Here is a 7,059-nt window from a genome sequence, read left to right on the forward strand (position 1 = left end):
ACATGAAACCTTTTAGTTCCTGCTGCTCTCGCATCAACTTTGTCATCGTTCAATGGAACCTCCTGCAGCTGGAATCTCGTCTCCAGTCCAAACCTCCCCGACTCTGGCTGATGGGCGTCACAGTGACTCGGCTCTTCTTCCTCGAGAGCAGCTAGGCGTCTAATTTAGGCAAGTGTTGATCGACGCTGACATCTGTGTTGATGCTAAATGCTAATGAGGCGCAGAAATGAGAGTCTAAAAGGCGACATGGGAGCGACGGCGTTTCTTCTCTTATCTCCTGTTTTTAATCAGATCAGCGGCGCCGTGCTCGCCATCAGCCGCTGCAGATGTTGTTTACCAGCAAAGATGCTTATCTGGTTCTCTCCGGCATGTCCGAGGAGCGCCCCCTACTGGAGTGTCACGCTGTGCCTAATATCCGAGAATTCAACTTCCATGGGGGGCGTTAAAAATCAAAGCATAACATCTCATCATCATCATCAGATCATGAAGCCGTCATTTTAAAAACAATACAAACGTGTCACGAGCAGTAAACAGAACAAAATTAGCCTTTTTAAAAACTAGAGCGTCTTTACAAACAAGATCAATCAAACAGCTGAATACATTATTCTTGCGTATTCGTACACTCAAGAACTAGTTTCATGGTCATTACGAAGGTTGATACATCGGAAGTCAAAACGTCGACAGATGGAAATTACCTTAGAACAAGCATCAAAGTCACCTTCAAAAATGCCTTCTCTTAATTTTCTGCCGTGACCTTTCTTAAGTGCGAACAATTTATGAAGAAAAATAGTAATTACAAACGTCAGAAGTAGAAACATCGTAAGTAGAAACATTATATGAAACAAAATCGTAAGCACAAAAGTCAGAAGTCATAACATTGGCAAGGAAAGTGGAAGTGGAACATTGTAAGTAGAAACATTGCTAGAAGAAAAAGTACAAAAGTCAGAAGTGAAAGCATCGTAAGTGGAAACATTGTTCGAAGTAAAATCGTAAGTACAAAAGTCCGAAGTGGAAACATCGTTAGTGAAAACATCGTTAGTAGAAAAATCGTAAGTACACAAGTCAGAAGTGTAAACATCGTAAGTCGAAACATCGTTAGTAGAAAAATCGTAAGTACAAAAGTCAGAAGTGGAAACATCGTAAGTAGAAACATCGGTAGAAGAAAAATCGTAAGTACAAAAGTCAGAAGTGGAAACATCGTTAGTGAAAACATCGTTAGTAGAAAAATCGTAAGTACAAAAGTCAGAAGTGGAAACATCGTAAGTAGAATCATCGCTGGAAGAAAAATCGTAAGTACAAAAGTCAGAAGTGAAAACATCGTAAGTGGAAACATTGTTCGAAGTAAAATCGTAAGTACAAAAGTCCGAAGTGGAAACATCGTTAGTAGAAAAATCGTAAGTACAAAAGTAAGAAGTGGAAACATCGTAAGTAGAAACATTATATGAAACAAAATCGTAAGCACAAAAGTCAGAAGTCATAACATTGGCAAGGAAAGTGGAAGTGGAACATCGTAAGTAGAAACATTGCTAGAAGAAAAATCGTAAGTACAAAAGTCAGAAGTGGAAACATCGTAAGTAGAATCATCGCTGGAAGAAAAATCGTAAGTACAAAAGTCAGAAGTGAAAGCATCGTAAGTGGAAACATTGTTCGAAGTAAAATCGTAAGTACAAAAGTCCGAAGTGGAAACATCGTTAGTAGAAAAATCGTAAGTACAAAAGTCAGAAGTGTAAACATTTTAAGTCGAAACATCGTTAGTAGAAAAATCGTAAGTACAAAAGTCAGAAGTGGAAACATCGTTAGTGAAAACATCGTTAGTAGAAAAATCGTAAGCACAAAAGTCAGACGTGGAAACATCGTAAGTAGAAACATCGGTAGAAGAAAAATCGTAAGTACAAAAGTCAGAAGTGGAAACATCGTAAGTAGAAACATTGTTAGAAGAAAAATCGTAAGTACAAAAGTCAGAAGTGGAAACATCGTAAGTAGAAACATTGTTAGAAGAAAAATCGTAAGTACAAAAGTCAGAAGTGGAAATTTTGTAAGTATAAGAATCATGAGGATAAAAGTCTGAGGTTGAAACATCGCAAGTCAAAATATAAAAACAGGAAACAACGTGGTATTAGTAACATTGTAGGTAAAAAAGTCAAAACATCATAAGACGTGCTTCTCTGTTAAAAATGTACACACGTTTGAATACACACAGACTGATGATGTTCAAGAATCTTTAAAAGATCTTAGCTTCACTTAGAATACGATGATGATTTTCGAGAAAAGCGAGTTAACTTGACTCATAAGTCTTATCGGAACGTGTCCTGGACGCCACACTTCGGGAGGAGGTCTCGGGACAGACCCGGGACACGCTGCAGACACTGTAAATCACACCCAAGTCTTCCCCCCCTTGAAAGCCCTGGAGGAAGCCAGCGGCCCTCTGTGCTGCAGCCACTGCCCCCTCGACCCTCAGACGACGATGGAATATTCAACAGCTGCACGTCGTGACAAACACTTTCCAGCCGCGAACGGCGAGAAATCAAACTCTTCCATTTGCGGCCGTTAAATGCAGAGCTCTAATTTGATTTGCGGAGAATTCCATTTGGGCTTTTTTCTATCTCGGCGTGTTCACCTCGGATTAAGCCAACGTCTTCAGGTGAAACATTAAATATAGAAAATAAATCTCTCATGAATAATTCATACACAAATGCATCAACGAGAAGCTCCGTGTTTTTTTTCGGCTCTAATTTTCCCAGCGGGCACATTAGAGCTCGGCTTCTTTTTTTTTTGGGAGCTCAGTGGGAGTAAAAACCACAAGTGTGGGGCGACTCGTGAGAGGATCAGAGCTCGTGAGTCGCCTTGATGGCATCATTTGCGAACCCCCACCCGCTTGTCACCCCCTCGGATAATCGCCCTCAAAATATTTGCTAATGTGTCGACGAAGCGGATCAGCGGGAACGTCCTCGAAATAATAATAAAATCACCATCAGGAACGTTTGGCAGTTCAGTTACTGAGCACGTCGATAGATTTTTTGGAGTCGAACCAGCAACCTTTTGAGCCGATATCACATACTTTTCTAAAAAAAAGGAGATTCAGGCTCGAGCGGCTTCCGAAGTGGAACATCGTAAGTAGAAACATTGGTAGAAGAAAAATCGTAAGTACAAAAGTCAGAAATGAAAGCATCGTAAGTGGAAACATTGTTCGAAGTAAAATGGTAAGTACAAAAGTCAGAAGTGGAAACATCGTAAGTAGAATCATTGTTAGAAGAAAGATCGTAAGTACAAAAGTCAGAAGTGGAAACATCGTAAGAAACATCGCCAGAAGAAAAATCGTAAGTCCAAAGTCAAGTGGAAACATCGTAAGTAGAAACATCTTTAGAAGAAAAATCGTAAGTACAAAAGTCAGATGTGGAAACATCGTAGGAAACATCGCTAGAAGAATAATCGTAAGCACAAAAGTCAGAAGTGGAAACATCGTAAGTAGAATCATTGTTAGAAGAAAGATCGTAAGTACAAAAGTCAGAAGTGGAAACATCGTAAGAAACATCGCCAGAAGAAAAATCGTAAGTCCAAAGTCAAGTGGAAACATCGTAAGTAGAAACATCATTAGAAGAAAAATCGTAAGTACAAAAGTCAGAAGTGGAAACATCGTAAGTGGAAACATCGTAGGAAACATCGCTAGAAGAATAATCGTAAGCATAAAAGGCAGAAGTGGAAACATCGTAAGTGGAAACATCGTAAGTAGAATCATTGTTAGAAGAAAGATCGTAAGTACAAAAGTCCGAAGTGGAAACATCGTAAGTAGAATCATTGTTAGAAGAAAGATCGTAAGTACAAAAGTCAGAAGTGGAAACATCGTAAGAAACATCGCCAGAAGAAAAATCATAAGTCCAAAGTCAAGTGGAAACGTCGTAAGTAGAAACATTGCTAGAAGAAAAATCGTAAGTACAAAAGTCCGAAGTGAAAACATCGTAAGTAGAATCATTGTTAGAAGAAAGATCGTAAGTACAAAAGTCAGAAGTGGAAATATCGTAAGAAACATCGCCAGAAGAAAAATCGTAAGTCCAAAGTCAAGTGGAAACATCGTTAGTAGAAACATCTTTAGAAGAAAAATCGTAAGTACAAAAGTCAGATGTGGAAACATCGTAGGAAACATCGCTAGAAGAATAACCGTAAGCACAAAAGTCAGAAGTGGAAACATCGTAAGTAGAATCATTGTTAGAAGAAAGATCGTAAGTACAAAAGTCAGAAGTGGAAACATCGTAAGAAACATCGCCAGAAGAAAAATCGTAAGTCCAAAGTCAAGTGGAAACATCGTAAGTAGAAACATCTTTAGAAGAAAAATCGTAAGTACAAAAGTCAGATGTGGAAACATCGTAGGAAACATCGCTAGAAGAATAACCGTAAGCACAAAAGTCAGAAGTGGAAACATCGTAAGTAGAATCATTGTTAGAAGAAAGATCGTAAGTACAAAAGTCAGAAGTGGAAGCATCGTAAGTAGAATCATTGTTAGAAGAAAGATCGTAAGTACAAAAGTCAGAAGTGGAAACATCGTAAGTAGAATCATTGTTAGAAGAAAGATCGTAAGTACAAAAGTCAGAAGTGGAAACATCGTAAGAAACATCGCCAGAAGAAAAATCGTAAGTCCAAAGTCAAGTGGAAACATCGTAAGTAGAAACATCTTTAGAAGAAAAATCGTAAGTACAAAAGTCAGAAGTGGAAACATCGTAAGTGGAAACATCGTAAGTGGAAACATCGTAGGAAACATCGCTAGAAGAATAATCGTAAGCACAAAAGTCAGAAGTGGAAACATCGTTAGTGGAAACATCGTAAGTAGAATCATTGTTAGAAGAAAGATCGTAAGTACAAAAGTCAGAAGTGAAAATTTTAGTATAAGTAAGTATAAAAATCATGAGGAAAAAGTCCAGGGTTCAAACGTCGCAAGTCAAAATATAAAAAGAAGAAACAACGTGGTATTGGTAACATCATAGGTATAAAAGTCAAAACATCGTAAGACATGCTCTTTTCTAAAAAAAAAAAGCAGATTCAGGCTCGAGCGGCTTCCGAAAAAAAGCGAACGTCATTTTTCATTCGCCCACCGTCGACTTTGAGCGCCGCCGAACAACAACAGCTTCTCCGTCCGAGCGCGGCGAGGAATCGGTCTCTGTCTCGTGCCGCTCAGATCCTTGTAAACTAATAATCCATCATGGGCGCCGCGACCTTGGGGCGGCGGCGCCGCGCGGATACAAAGTGAGTAATAGCGCGGGAGGAGGGGACGACCTTTAACACCCGGCTGGACCGCCGCGCCGCCCGCTGTGAATATGGATGAGCGCAGATATGGATCCGGTGTCGGACGTGATCCCGAAAGCGTCTGCTGAGGAACCGGAGAGTCCGGGCCTGCCGAGGCTGATCTGTTCGCTTTGTTCTCGAGTTAACGGTAAAAATGGTGAATCGCTCTCATTTATAAAGTGTTGAATAAGCAAAGAAAATGCTTATTCAACAACAAAAGCCCTTTACACTAAGTTACGCACATTCTCCCATTCACACACACAATAACAGTGATGGGAGTAGGCTGCAACGCAACCATCAGGAGCAATCAGGGTAAAGTGTTTTGCTCAAACTCGTCCGGAACTGGGATTGAACCCACAACTTCTCGGACAAGTTCGCTTCTCAAGTAGAAGAACCAGGAGAAGCTAACGGCTAACAATTAGCAACATTTGCGTTATGGTGAACATTTAAAAAAAAAATTAAAAATAATAAATACTATTTAGAAACATCAATGTTGGTCGAAGGAACAAGAATCTGGCTTTAAGACACGTATCACGATACAGGAACAACAAAACGATATATAGTGATACTGTAGTAACGAGGATATATGTGTAGTATTGTCCAGTGCTTGACTCTGATGTTGTAGTATTTACAGACCACATGACTCTTGACGAAGTCGTAACTGCTTTCATTTGTTTTCAAACCAAAATATGTCCAAACATCAGCTTTAAAAGCTGCTGGAGTCGACTGTATCCTCTCGTCCTCAGTCATCACCGAGATCTCACAGGATTTAATTGTTCCTTTAGCAGAGTGGGGACATAATGCCATCTAGAGGCCGGACGTTTAATTGCGACACAAAAATTCAGACGCTGAGTATAATTGTTAATTGTTGGTCAAATAAAACAATTGAAAAAATAAATCGAAATATTTTATTTTAAACACAAGTAAGTCAAAGTTATATGATTAAAATAAAATGTGATTTGAAAGCCAAAAATAAAATATACAAATAATTAAATACGTTTTATTGTTAATCGATTAATTGTTTTTGAATATCAATACAGTATTGGTGTATTAATGTTCTCCTGAACCCAGAAAAAAAACTAGCATTTAATACTACAAGCAGGTCCTACGGGAAACATAAATAAAAATATTTTATTAATTTTATTATTAAGAAATCTTTAAAAATAAAATAAAATAAAAATGAAAACATGAACGCAGACATATACATTATGTTTTAATTTTTGAAAATGTCCACTAGGAAATACTGTGAAAAGATTTGTAAAATATGAATCAAAATTCACGAAAAAAATCAAAAAAATCTGCTAAAGAGATTTCCAAGTAAAAAATATAGTTTGTTTTCTTCTGTGTAGATTTCAAGCTGTTATTTAATGGATGAAAGTAGTTTTTTTAACTAACTATGCGATATTTATTTTCATTCATTATTCATTTTTTGGTTTTGTTGTATTTTGTTAATAAAGTTTAGTAAAAAAGTTAGTAAAGTTATTTTTAATAATTGTACACCTGCCTTTGCATGATGTTATTCAAATGATCCTATTTTTGGGTTTTAATTCAAATTCTTCTCATTTTAAAGTGTGATCCTTCTTGGTCGTCATAATTTTATTCACTTCACTTTTTTTACCATTTTTAATACCTTTTTAACGAGCGTTTCTCCGGCGACTCGGAGACGGGACGTCGATGACTCACGGGTCCGACTCGTTTCATGTGTCCGGGCCCAGTTGGAGAGACGATGAATATTCAGATCTTCTCCTGAAAATGAGTTTTAAATTGCATCATTTGCTCTTCAAC

This window comes from Callionymus lyra, chromosome 16 (assembly GCF_982586985.1).
Source record: "Callionymus lyra chromosome 16, fCalLyr1.hap1.1, whole genome shotgun sequence".
Classification (NCBI taxonomy): Eukaryota; Metazoa; Chordata; class Actinopteri; order Syngnathiformes; family Callionymidae; genus Callionymus; species Callionymus lyra.